General features: G+C 54.7%; 1 non-coding gene across 1 annotated transcript; it reads right to left on the bottom strand.

Moving 5' to 3' along the window:
• Positions 1–2,636: 2,636 nt before the first annotated feature.
• LOC144500116 (U2 spliceosomal RNA) lies at positions 2,637–2,831 on the bottom strand. The gene has a single exon (XR_013498922.1). It is a non-coding gene; the product is annotated as a U2 spliceosomal RNA (small nuclear RNA).
• Between the last annotated feature and the right edge of the window lie 11,982 nt (positions 2,832–14,813).

Below are 14,813 nucleotides of genomic sequence, written 5' to 3'. Positions count from 1 at the left end.
GCTGTGCTCTCCACAACTTGGCTTTGCAGAGGGGAGACTACCTGGACCTGATGGAGAAAGAGGAGTGCTACATCTCCTCGGATAAGGAAGATGTCGAGGAGAATGGTGAGGGTGCCACGTGGAGTAGGAGGCAGCAGATGCCCTGGCAGTGGTAAGGCTTGATAGGGCTGAACACCTTAGGGATGGCATCATAATGTCTTGCTTGGGGTGAACAGGAGTAGAGGTGCCTAGCTCTCCCATCATGGGAACTAACATCTAACCAGTTATGTGATACCAGCAGTTGCCAGGTGTCATGGGCAGGGCACTGACACCATTGGCTGGACTCCGCGGAAGAGTGATGATGACTTGCATTGAGGATAGATTCATACTGCTGTCATCTTCATCGATATGTCTGACTCCTGCCTGAGACAGATTCATGCTTCCTGACATCGAATGGCTTATTATAGGGCTCAGAGACACGGCATGCACAGCATCAGCTACTACAGGCCCCATCCACATCAGGGTCAAGGTGAGTAGCCTGGCAGCATTTCACCAGTCCTTGGCCTTGTGATCACTAGACAACACTGTTAGACATGAGAGGGGTGCGCTTTGATGGTGGGAATGAGGGGCTTCAGTCTTCCATGGATGGGGCTTGGGAGATGGATCTCAGTGGGGTTGGGTAGGGAGGGGGGGCATGCCAGCAGCAGCGCCAGTTTATTATGTTACCAATGTTGGAGGGACATACCACTGCCATTCTCACACTCCACAGGCATGAGGCCCTGGCTGAGTGCAGTGGTTCCTCCAAGCTTGGGAGCGTGAACAGGCAGGAGGGAGACTCTGTGGATGAAGAAAATTAGATTTAATGCTATTGGGTATGTTCATACATCCCCATCCATGCAGTGTAGGGGGTTGCGGGGGGGGGGGGGGGGGGTGGAAATACCTTTACAACCATTGCCTCTGACGTGGTCAGAATTGGTAATGGTGGATCAAACAGCCCAGAATTCCAAGTATCCTTGACACCTGATACCAGGATTCATTATTAGAGAGGTGAGGAAAGCATTTTGTAACAGTGAGTCTACAGGAAAGGTACAGTATATAAACACATAGACACCTATCTATAACCTAGGAAAACCAGCTCCTACTTTAGTTTTAAAACTGCCAACACCAAAACCAAAATGAATATATTGTGCTGGAGATATGGAAGACCAAGGAAAAAACTTAGGCATGAGTGAATGTGACTACATGGTAGATCGAACCACCCAGCTATGCCTGAGACTGCCCAGTAATGACCAATCTTGTCATAGAAATCATAGAAATAGAAATCCTACAGTACAGAAAGAGGCCATTCGGCCCATCGAGTCTACCCCCATATCCCTACATATTTACCCACTAATCCCTCTAACCTACGCATCTCAGGACACTAAGGGCAATTTTTAGCATGGCCAATCAACCTAACCCGCACATGTTTGGACTGTGGGAGGAAACCGGAGCACCCGGAGGAAACCCACGCAGACACGAGGAGAATGTGCAAACTCCACACAGACAGTGGCCCAAGCCGGGAATCGAACCCAGGTCCCTGGAGCTGTGAAGCAGCAGTGCTAACCACTGTGCTACCGTGCCGCCCCTTGTCATAAGTTTTATTGCTTCAGAGGAGGCAACACTTATCCAACCCTCAATCGAACATTGAATTTGCAGGGATAGGGCATATCCATGGCCCCCTATCAGATGGAGGGGGTCATGTTACCTTGGATATGTAATCCCCTACACACATCACACTCCTAAACTTCTTCCCTTATCAAGACATTAATGGGATATAACAGGGTCAGAACGGTTCTTCGGCATATTGTTTTCCTATTATGGAATAGCTAAAACAATGTGAGAAATTGTGATGCTACGCGTCATTTTGGAACAAGTTGCCAATGATGGCCACTGCCCTTACTAATGATGAGAAGCTAGCCATGCGTACTGTGGTTCTTCAACACAGATTGGCATTGGATTATGTCTTGGCAGCAAGGGATGGGGCATGTGCAGGAATTGGATCAGAGTGTTGCACGTACATACCAGATAGTTCAGGAAACATAACTAATCTGGTTGAACACATCAAGAAAGAGGTGGAGAAACTCAAAGACCCCGAACCATTCACCGTAGGTGGTTAGCTCTCAGGCTGGCTAGGCTCTTTGGGAACATCAATCCTGCAAGTGATTTAATTATTTTTCATTGTAATCTTGACATTGGTGTTAATCATAAACTTGATTAAATACGGCTTCTAAGTCCATAGAAGGTATCGCGTCAGTGATGGCAGTCAGGGCAAAGGAGAAAGAATAACGGAAACCAAGTTATTCCTTGGGATCTCAGAACATTTATTGAGACACATCTATTTAGTGGCCTAATCTTAGGCTAGCCAAAGGCCAGAAGAGGGGTCTGTAGCAGGAGATACAGAAACCCCTGCTTGTTGCAGACTATTTAAATGAAGTACATTAGTTTGAAGTAAGGACAACAGTATGCCTTATATATATATATATTTTTAATACTTTTCCAATTCAATCAAATCAAATCCAATTCAGAGTCTCAACAAGTTGAGACATTTCAGATCCAGGGTGACAAGACAGGGCGAGCGACCAAAATCACCCTGTCCTGGGCCTGATCCACATGAGCCAAGCTGATTGGAGAAGGGGGAGGTTCCTCCTCCAAGACCTGAGCTCATTTGCATCTTAGCCAAAAGGCCGAGATGCCGCTTTTAAAAATTGCTTCATATGAAACATATGAAGCTTCAGTGTAACCTAATGACCTCAACCAAGTGCAGCATCCAATCCATACTACACTTGATCTTAGCCAAAAGGCCGAGAAGCGATATCAAAGGTATCACAATGTGCCTCACGTATATATTACACAAAGGTATTGTCTGTATAAGCACATATATAATCATTTTTAACCAAGTATTACAGATTTAAACTGTATTTTCATATTTTTTTCTGAGGCATAATGGAAAATAAGTTTAATTAGACAGACTGCATTCTTTTGGAACAATGAAGTATAGGGCATTGTGATAAATTCAGCCAGGCTAATGAGGTTGGTTTGCTAGACAATGAACTATCGGATGAGTCTTAAATGATAAACAGATGTGTCAGATTCTCAGTCTGCATTCAGCAGGGAGCAATCTCCGAGCAGGGTGTGTGTGTGTGTGTGTGTGTGTGTGCGTGTGTGTATGCGTGTGTGTGTGCCTGTGTGTGTGCATGTGTGTGCGCATGCGTGTGTGCGTGTGCGTGTGTATGCGCATGTGTGTGTGTGTGTGCGTGTGTGCACGTGTGTGTGCATGTGCATGCGTGTGCATGTGTGTGCGCGTGTGCGCATGCCTGTGTGAGTATGTGTGTGTGTGCATGTGCGTGCGTGTGTGCATGTGTGTGTGTGCGTGTGTGTGTGCGTGTGCATGTGCGTTTGCATGTGCATGTGTGTGCGTGTGTGTGTGTGTGCGTGTGTGTGCATGTGTGTGTGCGTGTGTGCATGTGTGTGTGCGTGCATGCGCGTGTGTGTGCGTGCGAATGCGTGTGCGTGCATGTGCGTGCGTGTGTATGTGCGTGTGCGTGTGCACGTGTGTGCATGTGTGTGTGTGTGCGTGTGTGCACATGTGTGTGTGCATGTGTGTGCACGTGTGCGCATGCGTGTGTGTGTATGTGTGTGTGTGCATGTGCGTGCGTGTGTGCATGTGTGTGTGTGCGTGTGTGCGCGCGTGTGTGCGTGTGTGTGTGCGTGTGCACGTGCGTTTGCATGTGCATGTGTGTGCGTGTGTGTGTGCGTGTGTGCATGTGTGTGTGCGTGCATGCGCGTGTGTGTGCGTGCGAGTGCGTGTGCGTGCATGTGCGTGCGTGTGCATGTGTGTGTGCGTGTGCATGCGTGTGCATGCATGTGCGTGTGTGTGCGCGTGTGTGTGCGTGTGCGTATGTGTGCATGTGTGTGCGTGTGCACGCGTGTGCATGCGTGTGTGTGGGTGCGTGAGCATGTGCGTGCGTGTGTGTGCATGGGTGCACGTGTGCATGCGTGTGCATGTGTGTGCGTGCGTGTGTGTGCCTGTGCATGCGTGTGCGTGCGTGTGCATGTGTGCGTGCGTGTGTGTGTGCATGCATGTGCATGTGCGTGCGCGCACGTGGGTGTGTGTGCGTATGCATGTGTGCGCGTGTGTGTGCATGCGCATGTGTGTGTGCGTGCGTTGTCGTGCGCGTGTGTGTGCGTGCGTGTGTGTGGAGATGGGGACCGTAGTTGCTGTTATAAAGGGGAGAAACGGCGGGTGGTAAGACCTGGCCACCTCCGTGGAAGGTTTCACCAGGAAGGAAGGAGGAAGAGCCATTGCCCCCCTGAGTTTCCAGCCGCTGGAAGGTGCTCTCTCCCTGGGAGAGGAGAGTGAGAGACAGAGGTTTCCAGCCACAGGAGGAAGGACAACAATCAACACAGAAAATTAAATTACATCAAAGGACTGAGTTGTTGGGCTGGTGCCCCCAATCATAGTAAGAGTTTTAACAACACCAGGTTAAAGTCCAACAGGTTTATTTGGTAGCAAATGCCATTTGCTTTCGGAGCACTGCTTCCCCCACAGGAAGAGAACAGTCTTGCCTGGTGATTGTCGAGCGAACGACACCACACAACCCTGCCACAGCGACCTTTGAAAGACGTGCCGGATCATCGACATGGATGCCATCATCTCACGTGAGAACACCATCTACCAGGTACACGGTACCTACTCTTGTAACTCGGCCAACGTTGTCTACCTGATACGTTGCAGGAAAGGATGTCCCGGGGCATGGTACATTGAGGAAACCATGCAGACGCTACGACAACGGATGAATGAACACCGCTCGACAATCACCAGGCAAGAGTGTTCTCTTCCTGTTGGGGAACACTCCAGCGGTCACGGGCATTCGGCCTCTGATCTTCGGGTAAGCGTTCTCCAAGGCGGCCTTCACGACACACAACAGCGCAGATTCGCTGAGCAGAAACTGATAGCCAAGTTCCGCACACATGAGGACGGCCTCAACTGGGATCTTGGGTTCATGTCACACTATCGGTAACTCCCACAGCTTGCCTGGACCTGCAGAATCTCACTGGCTGTCCTGTCTGGAGACAATACACATTTCTTTAACCTGTGCCTAATGCTCCCTCCACTCACATTGTCTGTATCTTTAAGACTTGATTAGCTGTAAAGATTTGCATTCTAATCAGTATTCTGTAACTTGAGTTTGTGTCTCTGTGTGCCTTATTTGAGAGCAGATCTCCACTCCATCTGACAAAGGAGCAGCGCTCCGAAAGCTAATGGCATTTGCTACCAAATAAACCTGTTGGACTTTAACCTGGTGTTGTTAAAACTCTCACTGTGTTTACCCCTGTCCAACGCCGGCATCTCCACATCATGGCCCCCAATCATCGCAGGTATGCGCCTGAAAGGGAGGGGGGGGAAGATAAAAGAACATTCCTCCTTCCTCCTGACTGGGGCACCAGCTCACCTCAGTGCCGTGTCCCACGTCCTCCCTCCTGCTCCTCCATCCCCCTCTCTTCCTTTCTGACACCAGGGAGAGAGCACCTGGACCCCCATCCACCCCACCCTCTCTCATTCTTTCTCTGACCCTCCTGACACCTGGGCAGAGACACCCCCTCTCCCCCCACCCACCACCCCCACAATCCTTTCCCTCTCTACCCACCCCTCTCTCTGCCTGATTATAAAGGCCAGAAAGGCCCCTCACCCGACCCTCCCTGCACTAGCCCCCCCCCCCCCCCCCCCCCGGCCCCCCTCCCACCCCAACCACCACCACGGAAACAGCAGAACCAATACACCCTGCCGTACATATGGGCAGTATCTGGGTGGGCGTCGCACCTTTTCATAAAATCATGGTGATCACGACACCGTCACTGGTGGCAGGGACTTCCAGGCCCACCTACACGGGTGTGGCAGCGGCCAGAGCCCGCGCCGCTCCCAAGGCCCTGCCACCATTTAAACTGATAACTAAACAGCTCGAGGTAAAGTGCTACGCCCACCCTGACATGACCATCGAGGCCTGCGTGAGGGCAATGGCTGGGGTTGTCGGCCCCACAGCCATTGTGGCGGCCTCTAAGATGAACGGCAAGGCCATATGCTTTTTGACAGCCGAGCGGGCAGTCCACCTCGCCCTGGAACAGGGGCTCACAGTGGGCGGGATGTTCTTGGCGGTGGATCCCCTCGAGTTGTCATCTCGAACGTCCTGCCCTTTATTCCCGTTGAGCTCCTCCTCCCCCACCTCCATCTACTGGGGGAGGTCAGGTCCGGGGTGGCACTGATCCCACTCAGCCTGCGTTACCCCACCTCCAGGACGTGTACTCCCTCTGGTGCCAGGTCTATGCCTGCCTGGCCCAGGAGGAGTGTCTCGAGGGGGGCTTTAATGTCCCCTTTCAGGGGACCATTTACAGGGCCTTCTGGTCCACGGACGGTGTACGGTGCCATGCCTGTAAGGAGGCGGGGCACATTAAAAAGAACAGTCCCGCCTCGAAGACCGCTGATCCCCACCCCAAGGCAGCCGCAGCCGGCACCGCAGCCCCCTCTCCCCCCAACCAAGTACCACCTGGTCCTCCGCAAGGGGAGGCCACACTGGCAGTGGCTGCCACCTTTGCTGCCGGTGGGGGCGGAAGCGGAGCCTCCATGAGGCCAGAAGCCCCTGGGTCGCAAGAAGGGGAAAAAGAAGGGGAGGAACAGAACCCTGACCCCCACTACCCCAGTCACCCTGGCATCCAGCTTGGGGAAAACCAAGACCTCCAGCCCCTCTCCAACACCATCAACCGGGCCCGTTAACGCCTCAGCATCCTGTGCTGGGCCCGGCGTCGCGGGTGTGCGGGTACCCGGGTCCGGGCATGGGGGGGGTACGCGACCCCCAGCCGACGACAGGGACATCTCCAGAGAAGGAGAAGGGACGGAAAAAGGGGCGGGGCCACACCTCCTCCACTAGCTTAGAGTTGGTGGCGCCTACACCCCTCTCCTCATTCGTGCCATCACCTGCACCCCCCTTCCGTCTTCGTGCCCCAGTGTGGGGGTAAGGGAAAGGAACAGAAACACAAAAAGAAACGCATGCTGCCACAGTCCTCCAAGCGGGACTCCCCGGGGCCGGGAGGGAGCGGGACTCCCCGGGGCCGGGTGAGAGCGGGACTCCCCGGGGCCGGGAGGGAGCGGGACTCCCCGGGGCCGGGTGAGAGCGGGACTCCCCGGGGCCGGGTGAGAGCAGGACTCCCCGGGGCCGGGTGAGAGCGGGACTCCCCGGGGCCGGGTGAGAGCGGGACTCCCCGGGGCCGGGTGAGAGCGGGACTCCCCGGGGCTGCGTTCCACCAGGTGCAAGTTAGCACCCCAGAGGAGTTCCTTTTCAGCTTGCCGGAGGACTGCGGCAGCACCCCACTATTTGGGTCCCTGGGGGGGGGGATAGGGCGGGGAAGGCCCCCCCTGTCTGTCCCGACCTTTGATGCTGGGCGCCCTGACCTTGGACCAGAGGGTTCTCTGGTCCTGTGGGGTGCCGAGGCATCTGGGGCAGAGCGGGGGACTGAGCTGCTGCCACCCTCGGACCCAGAAGTAAGGGAGGAGCCTGGTGGGAGCCCCTCCTCCACCGATCCTAGGGGTGCGATCGGCGGGAGTCAGGACTAGTTGGCGGCTCTGTGCCGCCCGCCGACTGCCCTGAGGAGGTAAGCTGCTCGGTGATGGGCACGGGGACTGTTTTGGAGTCTGCCTGGAGTGAGGTGGGGGACTCCCTCATGCCCCCAACCGAGTTGCCCCTCATCCCCTCTGGGGAACTCAGGGCTTTTCTAAAAGACCACTCTGGTCGCCCTGATAGCGTCCGACTAGCCCTCGACCGTTGGTCGGACCTGGCGCTGCTTGTCTGGTTCGCACCGGCCGGCTCGCAGGACGCGTCAGGCCTGGCTGAAAAAGAGCGGCGGTGGGTACAAGATTTCCTCGACTTGCTCATGGAGGAGTGGACTGGCGCGTCTTGCGCCAGCGCTCCCCCACACTTAGATAAGTGGTGACGGTGGCTTAACACTACTGACATGAAGGTGACTATAGCCAGCCGCAACGTCAACGGCAGCAGTGAGCCACTCCGCAGGTTCCAGAACTTCTCAGTCCTTTGCGACGGGAAATATGCGGTGTGTTTCCTGCAAGAAACCTGTTCCATTCCGGGAGACGAAGCCCGATGGCTCCTGGAGTGGCGAGGGGGTGTCTACATGGGCCACCTCACGCTCGCTTCTAGTGGGGTGGCTATCTTGTTGGCCCCGCATTTTCAGCCGGAGATCTTGGGGGTCAAGGAGCCGGTGCCAGGCCGGTTGCTGAACTTGACGGTCTGTGAGGGGGGTGTGGTCATTAACTTGCTAAACGTCTACGCCCCGACCGCCGGACCACAGCAAACGACTTTCTACGAGAAAGTGTCCGCTCACCTCGACACCATCGCCGGGGGCAAATGCAGCATCTTCGGGGGGGGGGGGGGCGGATTTCAACTGTACCCTCGAGGCACGGGACCTCACCGGCCCCTGGCTGCGCACCCCGGTGGTGGTGAAGTTGCGGGACCTGCTCGGGACCCACGACTTGGTGGACGTCTGGAGACATCTCCATCCTGGCTCCAGAACTTTCACTTTCGTGAAGCCTGGAGGCAGAGCATCCAGAATTGACTGCCTTTACATTTCGAGGGCGCACGTGTTTGGCGTGCCGTCGGCCTCCATACGGCAGGTGCCGTGCATGGACCACCACCTGGCGTGGGCGGAGTTTGTTCTGTCTCACGGCCGTTTCGTCGATTCTGGGCCGGCTGGAGGAGGAAGCGGGAAGGCTTCCCCTCCTTGAGGCTATGGTGGGATGTGGGCAAGACTCACATCCGTATCTTTTGTTAGGAATTCGCAAGGGGGTCGACAAAGAGGTGGAAATCCAGGCTCGAGGAGTTGGAGAAGGAGGTGTTCGACCTGGAGGCATGCCTCAGTCAGCCCAACGCGGACCCGGCCCTGCGGCTGGAGTACAGGGAGAAGAAGGGCGCGCTGCGGGACCTGCAACTCGTCAGGTCTCACGGCGTGTACGTGAGGTCGCGGCTTCAGTTCCAAGTGGACCTGGACTGCGTCTCCCCCTTCTACTCACTGGAAAAAGAGCGGGCTAACCGTCAGCAGCTCCTAACGCTGCTGGCCGACGACGGTTCCCCCGTCTCGGATCTGGAGGGCATCCGGGCCATTGCCCGGGATTATTACACCTCCCTCTTCTCTCCGGATCCGTCCAGCGAGGATGCCCGCAGAGTTCTGTGGGAGGACCTGCTGCAGGTCAGCCCGAAGGGTGTCGGCAGGCTTGAGGCCAATATCACCATAGCCGAGCTGACCGGTGCCCTCAACAGCCTCCAACGGGGCAAGGCCCCTGGGCTGGATGGGCTGACCGTGGAGATTTTCAGGGTGCTCTGGGACGTCCTGGGGAACGACTACGCGGGGATCCTGGGGGAGAGCATTGCTACCGGGGAGATGCCCCTTTCGTGGCACAGGGCAATTATCACTCTGCTGCCGAAGAAGGGGGATCTCCACCTCCTTAAGAACTGGCGCCCGGTCTCCCTCCTCAGCACGGATTATAAAATCTTTGCCAGGGCGATGGCTTCACGCCTTGGATCCGTGCTGGACCACATGATCCACCCTGACCAGTCCTACACGGTCCCGGGCCGATCCATCCACGATAATCTCCATCTGGTCCGGGACCTGATCCACCCTTCCCAGAGGGCTGGTCTGTCGAGCTCCTTCTTGTCATTAGATCAGGAGAAGGCGTTCGACAGGGTGGAGCACGAGTATTTACTCGGACCTCTTCAGGCATTCGGGTTCGGGACGCATTTTGTCGCCCGGATCCGAGTACTGTACTCTGCCGCAGAGTGTCTGATTAAGGTTAACGGGTCCCTGACGGCATCCCTTCGCTTTGGGAGAGGAGTACGGCAGGGCTGCCCCTTGTCCGGCCAACTTTATTCTGTATGCGTGGAGCCATTCCTGCGCCTCTTGTGGAGGAGGTTGTCGGGTTTGACTCTGCGCGGCCCAGACGTAGGGGTGGTCCTGTTGGCTTACACTGATGACGTGCTCCTCATGTTCACGGACCCGGCTGACCTGCGGAGGATGCGGGAGTGCCAGGCGGTGTACTCCGCCGCGTCCTCCACCAGGATCAACTGGGCCAAGTGCTCCGGGCTCCTGGTCGGTCCGTGGGAGACGGGTCCCCTTCCGGAGGAGCTTAGGCCTTTCACCTGGAACAGGACCAACCTCCTCTACTTGGGGGTCCATCTCTGCCCAGCCGTGGAATCCTGGCCGGTGAACTGGCAGAAGTTGGAGGCCAAAGTCTCCGCTTGCCTGAGTCACTGGACAGGACTGCTCCGAGTGCTGTCCTACAGGGCCCGAGTTCTCATCATAAACCAGCTACTTGCCTCCATGCTGTGGTACTGGCTGGTCACTTTGACCCCACCCCATGGCTTTGTCACCAATACAGTAAGAAGTCTCACAACACCAGGTTAAAGTCCAACAGGTTTATTTGGTAGCACAAACCACTACTTTCGGCGCTGCCCCTTCATCAGGTGAGTGGGAGTTCTGTTCACAAACAGGGCATATAAAGACACCGATATCCAGAAAACCCTCGTGCGGTTTTTCTGGGACAACCGAGTGCACTGGGTCTCTGCCGAGGTTCTGCATCTCCCACTTGAGGAGGGCGGCCAAGGTCTGGTGTACATAGATAGCGACCTTCCGCCTCCAGACCCTGCAGAGATACCTTTACATCGAGCCTCCTCCACGATGGCGTGCCCTGGCGACATATTTCTTCCGCCAGTTGCACGGCCTCAATTACGACGTGCAGCTCCTGCATATCAACCTGGGGGCGTATTCCGACCTCCTTGCGGGAGTTGAGAGCCGCTGCTCAGGAATCCGCTCCTCCAGCTGTCTAACTTCAGGTGGCTGGCGGAGAGGAGGGCCATGGGCGCTGGGGTGACCAGGATCGGGGACGTGCTGGATGAACCCCACGTGCTGGCTGAGCGCGCGGGGGTGGCCATCTGGCCCGCGGCCAAAGCCATCCAAGACCTTAGGACGGTCGTGCTCGGCCCCAAGTGTGCATGCGGTCTCGAGGCGGCGCAGGCGTGCGGTGGGATCCCGGCCGAGCGTTCCCCTGCTCAGATGGAATTTCACATTGGCCGAAAGCCTAGACCCCCCCCCCGTCCCCCCTCCCCCGCTTCCCAGGGTGCCCCACAGCACGTGCCGCCTCACGGAAATGTCCTCCGTGCCTTTTTCCACCGCGTGGAGGCGTTCCTGTACGGGCTGCTGCTATACACCTTCCACTACCGCATCCTTGCCTGTCGCCCGGATACACCTTGGCGGGCCTTGTTGCCGCCGGGCGGCGGAGATCCCCAGTGGAGGTCCCTCTATGGAGGGATCTCCCCCAATTATCTTGGGGACCTGGGTTGGGAGGTGCTGCACGCAGCAGTTCCGTACAACCGATGGTTTCTTCGGTTCATGGGCTCCCAAGCTTGCCCCTTCTGTAGTCTTGTGGAGTCCGTGGACCACGTCTATGTTTCATGTTATAGATTGCACTCCCTTTTCAGTTTTCTGCAAAACCTTTTACTGGTGTTTTGTTTGCACTTCAGTCCCACGCTCCTGATCTACGGGCACCTGGTGCGGAGAGGGGCGGGTCGGGGTGGCAACCTCCTCATGAACCTGTTCCTGGGCCTGGCCATTAATAGGTCCAGGCAACGGGCAATCGACAGGGTCGTCCATCCCGACTGTCTGCCCCTCTACCGCGGCTATATTCATGGCCAGGTGTCCCTGGAGAGGGAGCATGCGGTGTCCACGGGCACAGTTGACGCCTTCCGTGCCCGCTGGGCACCGCAGGGGCTGGGGTGTATTATAAACCCCGATAACCACATTATGATTTAATGTTTTAAGTTTCCTTTCAATTTTTGGTTTTTATTCGGGCTGTTCCCCCTCCTTTTGGGACGCTGCCCCTTTTCATTTGTCCCTAAGTTAATTTGAGTTAGCTTACTCAGTCGGTATGAAAAGAAATACCGGATGAGTCTTAATTGATAAGCAGGTGTGTCAGACTCCCAGTCTGCATTCAGCAAGGAGCAAATGAAGAGCTGGTTGTGTACAGATATATGGTGTCAACAAAGAAACTTGGTGACGGGGCTTTCACCTCTGTGGAGTTATTACAAGCATATACCCTATTATCAAGAGCAAACCAGGCAGCTACAAGCAACCAAGGATATTGAAATGAATAGAAAGATTCAGCTTCTAGCTGCAATGAGTAGACATATTCAACCTTCACTTATAAGGGAACAGAAAGCGGACCAGAGAAGATGCCTCCCAGGACTGCAGGTGTTAGGAGTGACTCTTGAACCTACCAGATTTGCATAGGTAAGGTTACTAGGAAACAGGGGAAAGAACCGTTGGGTTCAGTTGACCAATGAATTCCTAATTCTGCTTGGAGGTAGAATGCTATTGGCCAAAATAAATAACGTATATTAATGTAATTGGACCGTCCAGTTTGGATAACAGGTTCGGCGGGAAGATCGAATTTTCAGAAATGTATATCTGTCATGTTCAGCTGATGTAATATCAGAGAGAAGTTGGAATCATCTGACTACCTTTCTCCCAATGTGTGTTGGTCTAATAAAGAACGTCGTTAACTGCATATTGTCTTTTGCAATTCTTTGTGTCAACTAAAATCAGCTGAATACAAGACCCCCCAGAGTGATGTCACGAGAAAATGCCCTTACAAATACCAAACATTCTATACAAAATGGTGACCTTTCAATACTAGTGCTTATATTCACCTGTGCCCACTAAGTTCCTATGGTGTGGTTGTCCTCTGGGGAGCTGGGACTTTGAGGGCAGCACGGGTGTTTGACTGCTGCCCTCCTCAGTGTGATGGAGATGTGTCACTTACAGAAGGGGGGGTGGGGGGGGGGTTGGTGAGTGCTGTCAGATGGGCTGGAGATGCCCATGGTCCCTAAGCTGAAAGGCCCCAGGATGACCTCCTGCTGATCCTCTTCCCTTTGGGTTACTGCGGGCCCCTGTGTTCCTTCATGGGATAGAGAGGCAGCTGGAGTGAGATCTGGAGGCGCTGCTGACCTCTGGCCCTGACACTTGTGGATTCCCTGTAGTGCCTGCATCATGCATTCAAAGGCCTGCACCATGGAGCTCATTCATTGAGCCATTATCGACTGTATATCTCCTGTCATGGAGTGCTCCTCCTGTACCAAAGTCTCCACTGCGGATGTCACCCTCGCAGTGTTGGCCTCATTTTTCTCCAGTGATGACACCATCTCCTCAGATAGAAGGCGATGATACTCCTCCAATGGGCCTTGTGCTCGGAGGATGCTGCCATCCCTTCCTGATAATCGCAACTCTGCCTTTGCAGCTCCAGGAGCTGTCGGACAATTTGGCCTGGTTACACATCATCGGCAGGTGGCTCAGCAGAGTCCTGGACTTCAACTTCCCTCCGAGTGCTAGATCCCTGGGACGTCCCTGCCTCCGCCTGCTGTGGATCTTCAGCTGTGAGTTGTTCAACAGTGAGTGACCCAGAGGCCTGTCTACTTATTGCACCCACTGAGGTCTGAGTATCTGTCCTAGTGCCGGATGCAGATGACAGCTGTGGCACCTCTTTAATGGTGGGATTGGAGAAATCCCCCAGTGGGTCCCGAGAACACGAGGATGGTCTGGCCTGTTCCAATGGACAGCCTGCAGGAGAAGGGACATGGCATCAGAGTATAACAGGAGATATGGAGGGAACATTGATTATTCACTTCAGACTTGAGGAATGACAGCAAATGCATTGAGGATTCTCACATTTCTCTGCTGCCCTCACTTCACCAGCAGCACAGACACATTCTTCCTCCTCCCCGACCAGCTCGAGGGTTTTCTCCTCAAAACTCCTGAGGATGTTGAGTTCAGGCATTACTCCAGCTGTCTGCACCTGCTCACACTTGTGGTTGAGTTTGTTCTGCAATGGCACAGAGAGGAAGAGTGTAGGTGGGAATGTTGACATTTAAGATGGTGATGAGGTGCAGCAGGCATGGGGATAGGGTGGGAGCTGGAGTGTGAGGTGCACAGCAACTAATAGCGAAACGTGATCGTGGGAGGGAGGGAAAACTTAGTGCCTGGTATCGGCAAAGGCCAAGGTGGCTGAGTGAGAGAAAGGGTTGGGGGTGCGAGGGATGTGCGATGGGGTCCAGAAGGTGTCTGGGGGTGGTTCACTACTCCTGGTTGAGCAAAGAGGACCTTTCATCTTCTAACATTGCTGGCCCATCCTCTTCTTGCTCTGACCAGGGCTGCCACTGTATCCCAGGTGGTGACTTTGCGAGAAGGTGTCTCTTGGAACAGGGGTAGAGTGTGGCCCACCTCAGCAAATTCCATGCAGCATCCTGGAGAGGGCGCATTCTGACAAGCGCGGTGCGGCCTTCTTTACTACCATCCCCTGCAGACCTTGTGGAACAGGCAATGGGGAGCCGTTGATACGGGGCATCCCAGTACTTGCAGCAGTTAAGTTGTTGCGGGGCAGGTCAGGTGAAATATGCCAGTGATACCCATGGGCATAAAAATTATCATTAACTAGGCATAAGATTCGGTCTGAAAACATGCTGGCGCTGTCGATAAGAAACACTCCGTTTTTCGCACGAGAACCAACACTCTTGTCATTTTTGTTAAGATTTCACACCCAATAGGTGACTACGGGATCAGAATGTTTGAGCCATTCACACTGATGGGGTTCTCTGGTCCCACTGCTGTAAACGGAGTTTTGGCTGAGTGCCAAATTCTCTATCCTCACTTGCAGCAGCGGCGGGATGTGAACAGTCTGGAAATTCTGG

The sequence above is a fragment of the Mustelus asterias genome, chromosome 10, assembly GCF_964213995.1.
Source record: "Mustelus asterias chromosome 10, sMusAst1.hap1.1, whole genome shotgun sequence".
NCBI lineage: Eukaryota > Metazoa > Chordata > Chondrichthyes > Carcharhiniformes > Triakidae > Mustelus > Mustelus asterias.
The sequence above is the reverse complement of the archived record's forward strand: the minus strand, read 5'-3'. Positions and strand labels throughout refer to the sequence as shown.